Source organism: Amblyomma mixtum, chromosome 10 (genome assembly GCF_055824585.1).
Source record: "Amblyomma mixtum isolate Tamu chromosome 10, ASM5582458v1, whole genome shotgun sequence".
In the NCBI taxonomy this organism is placed as follows: domain Eukaryota; kingdom Metazoa; phylum Arthropoda; class Arachnida; order Ixodida; family Ixodidae; genus Amblyomma; species Amblyomma mixtum.
In genome coordinates this window covers 171,615,491-171,629,283 of record NC_143021.1, presented here as the reverse complement: position 1 = coordinate 171,629,283, position 13,793 = coordinate 171,615,491, and the positions used below count along the sequence as shown (strand labels likewise).

Genomic DNA, 13,793 nt, shown 5'->3' with positions numbered 1-13,793 from the left:
GACTGTGTGTCCACAAGAGAGCACACTGACGACAAAACAGGATGGGGCACAAGTGTGGGGCAAGTTGGTGTGCACCTTCAGGAAGGTGAGGCACAGCAGTAGGACAGCATTTGCCCCCAGTGAGTGCCGCCACCTCATCTTCCACGAGCCAAACACAAGGCACGAGTTATGTGGGACGCATGACTGACCCCATCATCAATGGATTGCCTCCTTCTGGGGCCACATATGCTCGCAGAAAACAGAGCTCAAGTGAGCTTTTGGAAAAGGAGGCAAAAAGACACAATGCAGACTGGGCCACTCACTATCAGATCACCGAGTCCCTGTTGGCTCTCGACGTCACAAGTTTGAACCCCGAAGCGGCAAAAGAAATTTTCCGTTTTTAAATCTGATTTTCTTGGCAATGAATGCTGGCAGAAAAACATGAACAGGACGGCCAGAAAGAGCACCTATTTCTCCCAAGCACAAAGTGCCCACCTGTGCAGTCCGGCGCAAAATTGTCGTGGAGAACTAAGACAGTCTAACTAGCCCCTTAGTTAGCCTTGTGAATACAGCAGTGATGACAAAGAGAAAAAAACGACAGAGAGTGTTTACAACATTCGTGTGCAGTGGGAAAGCATGGTGCATTTTGTTGCTGTTTTTCCACTGCCCTGGGATGGCAGGTGGAAACAGACACCTGTGGAAACAGACTAGATGATTTTGCTGGGCTCTGAACCTGTGCGTTTGCACTCCCAACAACTAGCTGGAGTGCACAGCAAGGCAGTCTGAAGGATGAATTTTCATGTGTACAGTAATGAAACAATGCTACAACTGCAGCCAACAAAATTTGCACATTTTGTTAAAGCGAAACTGGAGGCAGATATAGTTGAAAATTTTGGTATGGGCTAGTCGGTGGCTCATCTTAAGGAAAGTAATAAACAGCGCAAAAAACAAGAACAGCAGAGAAGACAGAAACAACAGGACTGGCGCCGAGTCCTGTCTGATGTCTATTTGTGTGATATCCATCGGAGTGGTTTTGATGCTGGTATTACAATCTTATGGCGATTCACTCTCTTCTTGAACTTGTGACGGCCTGTCCTTAACTTAAGCTGAACCCTCTTTGTTAGCCTCCACGTTTCTGCCCCATAGGTGAGTACCGGTACGATACAGCTGTTGTATGCTTTTCTCTTGAGGGATATTGGTAAACTGCCATTCATGATCTGAGAGAACCTGCCATATGCACTCCACCCCATTCTTCTCGTGATTTCCCATCTCACGATCCGGATCAGCTGTCACTACCTGCCCTAAGTAGACATGTTCTCTCACTACTTCCAGCACCTGGCTACCAATTGCGAACTGCTGTTCCTTTGCTAGGCTGTTGAAGATTACTTTGGTTTTCTGCCTGTTAATTTTTAGCCCCACCGTTCTGCTCTGCCTGTCTAGCTCATTGATCATGCTTTGCAGTTCATGTCCTGAGTGACTTAGCAAGGCAATGTCATCAGTGAATCGCAGATTACTCAGGTATTCTCCATTAACTCCCCAACTGTTCTCATTTCAGGCCCCGGAATACCTTAAACAGGCGATCAATAGCATACGGGAGGTCGTGTCTCCCTGCCGGACACCCTTCCGCATTGGAAGTTTATTGCTGACTTTATGGAGAACTATGGTAGCTGTGCAGCCGTTATAAATATCTTCCAATATTTTCGCATAACACTCTCCTACACCCTGATTCCGCAATGCCTGCATGACTGCTGAGGTGTCCACCGAGTCAAATGCTTTCTCGTAATCAACGAACCCTACAATCCACCCCCTGGTATTTGCCTCCCACTGCTGAACAATTTGTGACTGAATTTCTCCTTGATGCTGTTCCATCAGCCGAACGATGGCTGTGGCAAGCAGTCGGTGCTTAGGGCACTTGAGCAATGAAAAAAGCAGCTACATAATTGCTGATAGGTCATTTTTTTGTCAGTCCAAAGCTTGAAGCAGGCTGAATTATGTGCTGCAGTGAATTAAGCTACATATTGGCAAATACATTTCAGTTTATTTAGTGCCTCGCACAACCTAACCACCATCTACACGTTCGGTTGGTGAAACTGAGACAGCATGATAGAAGACATTCAATTGTAGATTATTAAGGCGAAAGCCTTTAATGTCTCATCGTTGTAAGCAGCAGTTGTCGACAGAGAATTTCACGCTTTTCAGTTGGTCGAAACGGCTGTGACGTCACAGTGCGCCAATTTCAAACGGGGCCAATTGTACTTTGGCTAGTAAGCATGCAACCAATTGAAGGGACCATATAGTGATGCTCCAAGTAAGTGGGACTGAGCTTAGTTAATTGCTTAATTACCAAATTAGCCTAATTAACTTCTCTAGTCAGGCCATATAAATAAATAAAACCTAGTAAGAAATTGGTCGAGCTCGGGAATCGAACCCCGGTCTTCGGAGTGCGAGACGAGCATGCTATCCACTCCGCTATGCCAGCTCGATGGTTTGGAATGAACAAAGGCACGTCTAGTGAATACGGTGTCTTCGCTCACTGCCATCCTCCTCGCTTCCCTTCCGGCGAGGTTTAGGTGTCCACCGAGATATGAGAGAGAAATACATTTCCTTTCCTCAAAAACCAATTTACCGAATGGGCGATGGCGTTCTATGGACTCCCTGGCAGCGTTGCAAGACGCTCTCGCGTTCCACTCTTAGAGGCGAAGCTTAACATCTTAACCACACATCAGTGACCACACTTTAGGTCAAAAAAGTGCACCCCCTTCCCCCCTGAATTTTGACGGGTGTCCACCGAGATATGTGAGCCAGTTACTGCGTAATTTTCTTTCCTCAAATACAATTTTCATTTTCTTCATTACGGGCCACTGAAAGTGGTGCGGAAAACGCTTTCGCCTCTACCCACTTTAGACAGTCAAAGTGCCCCCTGAATTTTTTCGCAGGCCTGGTGGTGGACCATGTATTCTAGCGCATCCTTTCAAAGAAGAAAACATTCAACATTGCACCCAACATTTTCCTTTCCACAGTTCACTCTGTTGACCCCATGTTAAGTTGAAACCTTTTCCTAAGCCTCCAAGTTTCTGCCCCACAGGTGTGTACCATAAAGACAAAGCTGTCTGAAGTTTATTTACTTCCTTTGCAACTAAGAAGGGCAGAAAGCTGCGTGAGCAGCATCTTGACGAGGCCCTAGTTCCTAAAGCTGGCAGTCACCCGTGGGTGTGTCAGTTACACTAGCATGTGTTGTATACAAGACAGGAAAGTAAGCAAACAAATAATAAAAGCTCTGGGATCAATCATAGCCAAAATTAGAGATGTTGCAAACACACATCACGCAACAGAATACCGTTGCATACAAAAAGAAGAGAAACCACATGCATTTGTAATATTGGTTTGAATTTAACATGGAACAACGTACACAACAGAAACAAACTAGCAAGCTATGAGCAAGAAACAATAAAGTAGAGGGTTTCAGGGAAAACAGGTCTAGGCAACGCTGACAAAACGGACAGTGTATTAATGCAGCACACAATGACAATCCTTCATACAAGAGGCCTTTCTGCTCTAATCTGTTTAGTAACAGTGGTGCCGTGTACTTGAGCAATCTTAGGCTATAGTTGGTACAAGGGGCAGGTACTGCCCTTGTCAAAAGTTTGGAGCCCAGGGGGTTTTCTTTTGAGCCACACTGTGTCGTCCTCAATGCATCTCTAGCGCTCCAAATTTCCTGTACATGAGAAGATTTCTGGTACTGCCTCCTGCAATAGGTAGGACTTCCATGAATGCTCCTGGAGTCCCAATATACAGCTTAGAAGTGAACCCCCTGGGCTCTAAACTTTTGACAAAGACTGTACATGCTATGCTTCAGGACACCGTGTGTTATAAAAACTGAAGAACACATCACGACCCACTTGTTTTCCATCACACGAAAACCGTGCAGACCTCACGAAGGACGCAGAAAGGGGAGACGAGCCACAGGCGCTGTGGCTCGCATCCCTTTTCTGCGTCCTTCGTGAAGTCTGCGCTGTTTCCATGCGGCTGCAGTCTGCAGTGTGGCTCTTAGGCATGCCTGGGCGCACAACAATCTTCGAGTGAGCCGACCGGAAAGGGAGAAGGCTCTTCCTGGACCACGGCGAGTGCGCCCAACAAGCATGGTTGTCAGAAATTATCAGTTCCATGTCTAAAAACTCGAGCCTATTATCAGAGGGGAGCTCCGAGGTCAATTGGAGGTCATTAAGTTCATAGCAGAACACATCAAAAATCTCGGCAGCTCTTTTGGCTGTGCGTCGTCAGAGCAACTGTCCAAATGCGTTAACTAGGATGGGTTCATGATGTAAAAAATAGCGCACAGGGAACACAAGGGACGGAAAGTAAACGACGCAGACAAGCGCTTGTGTTCCCTGTGCGCTATTTTTTACATCATGAACGTTATCCAACTTGCCCAACTTTCCGCTTTACTAGGATGGGAGCAGAAAAAAAGGCTGCCAGAAGCATAAGCGGAAGTTCGTCCACTGTCGTGTCGGTGTTGTTTACAAGATTCCGATTTCTTGTGGTAATTTCTACATTGGTGAGACGGGATGCTGCACTAGCGATCAACTACGTGAACACACAAAAGATATAGAGAACAAGTCACGCAGGAAACATCTTGCATTGTATTGCGCAGACTGTAAAGATTGCCGCTATCATCGCCTGAAACAAAGATGAGATCGCGAGGCTCATCTCGGAGGCATCTGTATCTGCAGCCCATCGATAAATCTACCACCTAAGGAACATGCATAGCTTAATCAGTGATACGGCCCTTTTTTCAGTCAGGTTGTGTGGTTGTGCGGTACCTTTTTCTCATGCTTTTCTCATGTTTTTACTCATGCCATTTCATTTATATATGCTGCCTCACCTCTGGCAATAAACCATTTGGGTGTTAGTCAGCGCTGGTCCCTCTCTCGTATCCTCTTTGGTTGTGCTGTTTTATCCAGTTCTTCAAAAGCATACCAACCAGCCCGTGTTTGCCCTCTTCTGGTGTTATGAATGTTCGTATTTCTGACCAAAATAGCAAGGTGATATAAGCAATTGTCCAAACTTTTACGGGTAACTTGGTATGAAATCAAAAGGCAAAATGTATGTAGGGTGGTTACTCGAACAATGCAAAGTCGTGTAAATATGAAGTCTGTATGGCTAAAATAAGGGGCTCCCGCAATTAATCTCATGGCCTTTTATTGTAAGGTATATCAAGTATATTAAGATTTTGCTTACTAAGATTACATACTTCTCTCTTGAGGGGTACTGATGAACTGTCATTCATGATCTGAGAGAACCTGCCATATATGCGCTCCACCCCATTCTTATTCTTCTAGTTACTTCCCTCTCGTGGCCCCAATCTGCAATCATTACTTGACCTTAATGGCAGTTCGGCGGCAGTGCGCTAACCACACCTGTCTAAGGAACGCTCTCTGCTCTCTGCTTTTGCAGATTTTCTGCACGGCGCATCCTGCGCTACCTCACAACGAAAACCCGTTCGCCGTGTTCCAGACAGATAGCATTCTGGAAGCAAGATGATTGTTTGCAACGCCATACCTACGTCACGGAAATCTGCAGGGGAAGAGGCTATCAGCGCCTCCGGGGCCATTCACGGCATAAAAAGGCATCCTCAACGAGCCCACCACGCAGTTCGGCGGCAGTGCGCTAACCACACCTATCTAAGGAACGTTCTCTGCTCTCTGCTTTTGCAGGTGAGAATTCCAGTGTGCAACTGTTTCTATATTTTGTCTGTTATTGTGGTGCACTGCTGCCGAACACTGCCCTTGCTGCATGATGTGTTAGAATGGGGAAGGGGAACGTGAAAAACGCTGGAAAAGAGTCTGAACAAGAAACCACAGGTATGAAGGAGCTGCAAGAGTTGGTAAGCGCATCTGAAAATTTTAAGCGTGATTTCAGGGCTGAAATGCGCGAGCTAAAAGACAGTGTTTCATTCTGCACTGACGTTTGCACCGTTTGCACCAAATAAAGCAGCTCAGGCAAGAAATGCAAGACATGTTCAGACAGAACCAGGAACTGAAGGCAGAAATTGAACGCTTAGCGCGCAAATGTGAAGACCTTGAGCAATATCAACGATTGAACAACCTCGAAATCAAAGGTGTTTCCTCCGGAACTGATCCCCTCACCGTGGTTCAAAAGATAGGTGACCATGTTGGTGAAAAAGTTGACACTGCTGATATCGATGCATGCCACTGGGTTCGTACGCAGAACTCAGATGTGCAAAACATCATCGTGCAGTTTGCGCACACACAGGAAACTTCTTGCAATTTCTTGACACGTTTTTTTCCTTCGTTGGTACAAAACAATATTCATGCGTTATTCTGGGAGATATAAACATAGACTTTTCTTCCAATGACTTCCACGCCAGCAAACTAAAGACTCTGCTTTCTACATACGATTCCAAAAACAGCACACACATGCCAACAAGAATAACCACACAGAGTGTAACACTGTTAGACATATGCGTAACAAATTTAGAACCTCATCAATTTTATTCTGGAGTGCTCTCATCTGACTTGAGCGACCACTTGCCATTATTTTTTATTGCAGTATCCCAAAAGAAAACCAGGAAAGACCCGGATGCGCTGCTTCATACGCGTCGAAAAATCACTGATGAAACTCTGCAGTGCTTTGCTCGTCTGGTAGAAAGAGTTGATTGGAGTGAAATCTATGAACAAAAAGACGCTAACAAAGCCTTCGATATATTCTTCACCTTGTTACGTTCCTCGTATGATGTGGCATTTGCAGAAGAAAACGTGATTTCTCGCAGAAAGAAAAAATTCCGAAAACCACGGATGAATTCACTTCTTTACAGCCGCATAAAAACAAAGGACAAAATGTACCACGAATTTTTACACAAAAGAGACCCAGGTTTTTTTTTTTGAAATTTAAAAAGTACCGGAACGCACTAACATCCGATCTGAAGAAAGCTAAGGAAGAATACTTCCATAGCAAATTCGACAGCATAAGAGAGAATCCTAGAAAGGTGTGGGATGCTGTAAATACACTCACTGGAAGAACTAAAAAGTGTTTAAACATTACTGAAATCACCATTGATGGCAAGACTGAGTGGGCTAGGCTGCAGCGGCACCGGCATCATGTTTAATCGCTGCTTGCTCTTCATGCAGTTCATCGCTTGTTTTGCTGACCACGGCCCTTGCGGAATCGTCTCGCCTGGCTTGGCTTCTTCGCTTCGGGATGGGCACGTGGATACCACCGTGTGCTTACCCTTGGACTTGCCAGCTGATACCCTGTGTGATGGCTTCGGGTTTCCCGCTCTCTTCAAATATCTGCAAGCCAGTCATCTCGCCAACTTCTCGTTAGATCAGCCAATCTCGCTGCACTGCTGGTCTATGACGTCACCTGCCAAGGATATAAAAGCCATGTGCGCGGATCGACTCTTCAGTGGGCTAGGCTGCAGCGGCACCGGCGTCATGTTTAATCGCTGCTTGCTCTTCATGCAGGTATGTTACCATTCTGCCGCTGAGTGCGTCCGGTCTGATGATCGATACTTGCTGCTGTGCCCTTGCCCACGTACTGTTGTGTCCTGCTGCGTACACGCGTTTTATTGCGCAAGTCATCTCCTCCTGAGTGGTGACGTGGAACTCAATCCAGGCCCCCCATCAAAGTCAGCGAACTCCAGTAAAAGCAGTACATCTGGTACCAGACCTTTAACCCGGTCTGTGAGTGGTTCCAGTCTCACTCTCGGGGAGGCTGACGATGCAAGTTCTTCCGCTGTAAATCTTGACAGTGAAATCTCTTCAAATCCTTCGGTGTCTGACATGTTTTCTAGAATACTAGCAGGGCAGAATCAGTTGGCCCGTGACATCGCGGACATTAAGCAATCTTTTGCTTGTCGCTTTGATGCTTTGGAGTCACGTGTGGCTGCATTAGAGTCTTCACCCACGCCCGAAAATTCCAATCTAATTTCTGATTTACACGCTGAAATTAACTCTTTAAATTCCAGAGTAACACAGCTGGTGCAAAAGAATGATGACGTTGAAAATCACTCTCGAAGAAATAACATTATAATACACGGCGTTTCAGAAGACCCGAACGAAACCGCTGACACATTGTTGGCTAGCATCTCATCTGTATTTACTGATAAGTTGAAGATTAGCAGCCCCAGTGTTGAGCGCTTCCACAGGCTCAGTGCAGCTCGCAGAGGTTATACTCATCCAGTTATCCTAAATCTTTCTAGCTTCAACGACAAAAGTGTGGTTTTTAAAAACGTCTCTAAACTCAAGGGCTCTGCCTTCTTCATTACAGAAGATTTTTCTGCAAGGGTTAGGTCCATTCGGAAAAAAATATGGGACGCATCCGTGTCTTTTCGTGACAACGGTTCTATCGTGAGGTTAAGTTTCGATCATGCCTTCATCGACAAGGTTCGTTACAATTGGGATGAAAGTTCTAACTCGTTGGTAAAAGCATACAATGATCCTGCTTGTTCTGCGCCTGTGTCCTTGACCGCCGCATCATCGACTCCCTGACTTAGCTCTGGCCGTCCTGATAAGCTAGTTGTTCTAAATATTAACGCTCGCAGCATTGTTAAAAAATTTCCAGATTTACTGTCCCTTATTTCTGTTCACTCCCCCCATATTATTGGCATAACGGAGACTTGGCTGCATAGTGGAATTTACGACTCCGAATTCACTCCACCAGGTTTTGTTGCCGTGCGCTTAGACAGAAGTTGCAGTACTGGTGGCGGTGTGGCATTGCTTATCAGATCGGATTTACGATTCTCAGTTTTGCCTTCTCCCCCTGATACAGAATCCTTGTGGTGCAAAGTTTATCTAAACAATTATAGTGTTCTAATCAGTGTTATTTATCGTCCACCTGGTTCTTCCGTTGATGTCCTTCACGCTGTCGCCAATTTCATGACCAAGATCAATATTACTTCATCAAGATTTATCTGTTTGGGAGACTTCAACACCCCTGGCATCCACTGGCCATCGTTGTCTGCATTTGGTCGTGGAATTACCATTTGTAAAGAACTAATAAACATTTCCTTATTGTTTGGACTAACTCAGGTTGTATCTAGTGATACTAGGGCGAATTCCATCCTCGACTTAGTTTTTCTAAGCTCTACTTTGGTCCAAAATGACTTCTCTTGTGAAGTAATTGATGGGCTCTCAGACCATAAAGGCGTGTTAGTTTCACTCTCTTCTCCAGTCTCCAAATAACCCTATTTGTTTACTACTTTTCCTGACTTAACTCGTGCTGACGACAATTCCATTAATGATGTTTTAGCTGATCGTTTCGATACATTCTCTGCTTTCTCAGCCATCCACGACGTAAATTTTCTTACTAATTACTTTGAATGTCTTGTCAAGGATTGCGTCCAACGCTTTGTTCCTATTAAAACTAAGAAAAGAAATACTAATGTTCCTTGGATGACTCGAGATATTTCGCATTTATCTCGTCGCGTTTGTAGGCTAAGGCGTTCTAGAAGAAGCAACGATCCCATAACTTTAGACAGATTTCACAAGGCAAAAAAAGAACTTAAGTTGCGCATGGCCAAGGATTTCTTTTTTCGTGTCCACCTGCGCGATCTGTTAAGAACTAACCCCCGTAAATTTTGGTCATCCATCTTACCTCGTGATACTTCATCCTCCTCGTTCAGATTAAATAATGACGTCATCAGTGAGCCGGCTGTAATATCGGATGCTTTCAACAAATATTTTCACTCGGTGTTCGTTCCGGATAACAACGTCATTCCGCCAGTCACTAATATAATTTCTTCTCCACCAATCAGTCATGTTGTCATGAACACTGATGGCATCCTAAATCTTGTATTAAACCTCGACGTTAAGAAATGTACCGGCCCAGATGGAATACACAATGCGTTCCTGGTTCGTTACTCCATGAGGTCTTCGAAATATCCGTCCATCATATTCAACAAGTCCTTATCATCTGCTACCGTTCCTTCTTGGAAATTAGCCAAAGTGCTACCTTTTTTTAAATCCGGTGATAGACAGTGCTTGTCGAACTACAGACCGATTTCATTGACATCACAGTCATGCAAAATGTTGGAACACGTCATTCATAAACACATCATGCTTTTTCTTGAATACAATAATTTGCTATCTAACATTCAGCATGGGTTTAGGCGCAGTTTTAGTACGGTAACACAATTAACAGAATTCGCTCATGATATATTACATAACCTCGATGTCGGTAACCAAGTTGATGCCATTTTTATGACTTCTCGAAAGCATTCGATACTGTTCTACATTCCAAGCTTCTTGCTAAACTAAATGCTGTACTAAACAATCCTCACTTGGTTGATTGGATTTCTCGCTTTCTCTCATCTCGCTCCCAGTTCGTATCCTATAATTCTTCTCATTCTGCTGCTGTTGATGTAACGTCAGGAGTGCCTCAAGGCTCCGTCCTTGGACCACTACTCTTAATAATATATATAAATGACTTGCCACATAACATTTCTTCTAACATTCGTCTTTACGCTGATGACTGCGTTTTACACGAAGTAATTAATGGCCCTAATGATCATCGTCACCTCCAAGAGTCATTTGCTATGTTTTTTAGTTGGTGTAGTACCTGGCAAATGAGGATTAATTTCGACAAAACCGTCCTCATGTCTTTTTGTAACAAATCTTCCGTTTCCCATTTTAGTTACTCTTTCAATGGCCGTGTGGTAGATAGGGTCTCTCAGTACAAATATCTTGGTGTTATATTCACGCATAACATGTCTTGGTCTAAACACATTGATTACGTATGTAATAAAGCACTAAAAAAACTAGGTTATCTACGACGCATGCTACCCTATTCACCAAAAGACACAAAGCTTCTGTTGTATAAATCTGTAATCCGCCCTGTTCTTGATTACGCAGTTGTAGTGTGGAACCTGTACAAGCGATTCGAAATTAACATGTTAGAAGCAGTCCAGAAGAAGGCTGTGCGTTTTATATGTCATCGTTATGATCGCCATTTCTCACCCTCTTCTACACTTCTCTCATTGAATTTAACCACGCTGTCTGCCCGTCGCCACACTGAATCATTAAAATTCTTACATTGTATCGTCAATTCCTCAGTCAGGCTCTCAGCTGACCACTACATTAACTTTGCACCATTATCATCTACAAGAAGTCATCACGAGCTTAATTTGATACCGTATTTTGCGCATGCTAATTTGTCCAAATTCAGTTTTTTTCCCCGTTCAATAGAAGCCTGGAATTCTCTGCCTGGGTCCATTCGTTCTTGTGGATTTCAAAACTTTGTAACTGCCGTTGAAGACGCATAATAGCTGTGTATTCTTACCGTGTCGTTAACAGTTCCTTTCTTGTTTGATATTTCGTTTGTGATTTTAACTTTTTTGTAGTGCTCACTTTGTACATTTTGCTGCATTTTGTTACCTTGCATTTTGTGTTTTTCCCACTCCTGCCATACCGCATAGAATTGCGCTGCAGTATGTATAAATAAAATAAATAAAATAAATAGACTGTGCGCGGTGATTTTTCTCGCCAATGCTATGAACATGCATTTTATTAAAGTAGGCTCGAATGCCTGTACAACAATGAATTGTACTGATCAGTCAGTATCGGCCATAGCACCGTTATGCGAGTCCATTTATATGCGCCCAACAACTCCCCACAAAGTAGAAATGTTAATAAACAAGCTTAAAAATAATGCTGCAGCTGGAATCGATGTCATCGGCCCGATTGCGTTGAAGTATACATCCGCTGTGATATCCATTAGTTTGGCCTTTATTATAAATGTTACGTTGTCCACAGGTGTCTTTCCACAAAAGTTAAAGGTAGCAAGAGTCACCCCAATATATAAAGGCGCGGGCCCTGAAAACCTAGCAAATTACCGCCCTATATCCGTCCTGCCAACGCTTTCAAAAATTTTTGAAGGTGTCATTCATAACCGATTAGTGTCATTTTTTGATAAACATAACATTATTACAGAAAGCCAATATGTTTTCGAAAAGGGAAATCAACGGAGCAGGCTTTATTATACATTAAGGATAAGATAATTTCTAACATAGAGGATCCAAAATACAGTAGGACTTTTTCTCGATATTAAAAAGGCATTCGATTCTATCCAATACAACATCTTACTACACAAATTATCTGTGTACGGTGCACGTGGTGTTGCCCTGCAACTTCTATCTTCTTATCTTTATGATCGCTATCAAATAGTACTCATTAATGGCTCAAGTTCATCACAGTTAAAACTAACTCAGGGTGTCCCACAGGGATCGATATTAGGACCGTTGCTCTTCCTCGCGTATATTAATGATATCGTGAAAATACCTGAATCACCAGAGATCATTATGTATGCAGATGACACTAATATTTTTTTCACATCGCAGGAGATAACAGCACTCGAAACCAAAGTAAATAACTACCTAGTGCACCTGTCCAGCTGGCTGAAGGAAAATATGCTAGAACTGAATTCAAACAAGACAACATTTATCGTATTTCGCCCAGTTAACAAACCACTGCACAAAAGAATAACACTTAAGTTTGACGACCAATGTCTTTCCTTGGTTAAAGAACAAAAATTCCTTGGCGTATGGTTCCAGGAAGAATTGTCACGGACACCACATGTGAATCATCTAACAAATTAACTAGCACGAACCGTAGGATGTTTATACAAAGTAGGGCACATAATTCCTCTATGGCTAAAACAATTGTTGCACAACTCCCTGTTCTATTCAAAACTAATATATGGGATGATGGTGTGGGGAACCACAACAAAGGGTAATTACAATAAGCTCATCATAATACTGCAGAAAAAGATATTACGTTGTTATGAAAACTATTATGGACGTTAACAGCTCCTACAAACTTCTCCTTTGTTCTTAAAATATAAAATGCTGAGGGCCGACCAGCTATACTACTATAAACTACTTCAGTTCGTACAACTCCGGAAGCTGCACATTTGCGACAGGGAAGAGAACTCTACTTATCCTTTCCGACACAATAAAAGACGCATGCCAAAAACCAGAACCAATTATGGTAAACGAACAGTTCCTTATCAAATGGCTTCAAATCTTAATAAACTTGAAGGTAACTTGAATTTCGCATCTAATATTAGCACATTCAAAAAGCACATTCAAGATGTCCTAATAATATCAGGTGTTTTGTACGGGGAGTGACGAGTACATATGACATGCATACACAGGATGTATCCTTCTCTTGTACCATGGTTTTTTACTTTATTTTTGTTATAAGTGTCCTTCAATGTATTGTATACTGAACAAAATCTCCGTATAATATCCTTGCATATTATTGTACATATAATACTGTGTTAATGTTGTGATTATAATGGCATATTCTACCCATATTTGTTTTAATTATGTGACTCACCTTCCTGTTGTGCTCAAATTTGTATTGCACTTCCGTCGACTGCAGAGGGACAGAGGCCTCGTCAGGCGCCACAGCCTTTAGCCTCTGCAGCAGATGCTGTAACTGCTCTGCTCAAATAAATCTTTTCAATTTCAAAAAGCTTATCGCTTCCAGTGCCTCGCTATCAACTGTAAACTGCTGTTCCCTTCTATGACTGTTGAACATTACTTTAGTTTTCAGCATATTAATTTTTAGACCCACTGTTCTGCTCTGCCTGTCCAACTCACTGATCATACTTGGCAGTTTTTCTCCTCAGCGAATCGCAGGTTACTCAGGCATTCTCCGCTGACTCTTATCCCCAACTGTTGGCAAACCAGGCCTCGGAGGAATACCTCCTGCAAGCAGGCACTGGCGAGATTGCACCTCCCTGACCTTTCCTTGCTCATTTCTTCCTTACTGGGGCACTGCCTTTATGGCGGC

The 13,793-nt window shown here is 43.4% G+C and overlaps 1 protein-coding gene across 7 annotated transcripts in view; it reads right to left on the bottom strand.

Annotated features, from left to right (window-relative positions):
• Positions 1 to 13,793, bottom strand: part of pyd (zonula occludens-like protein polychaetoid) — a 357,804-nt gene that overhangs the window by 199,116 nt on the left and 144,895 nt on the right. The gene's annotated exons all lie outside the window — the stretch shown is intronic.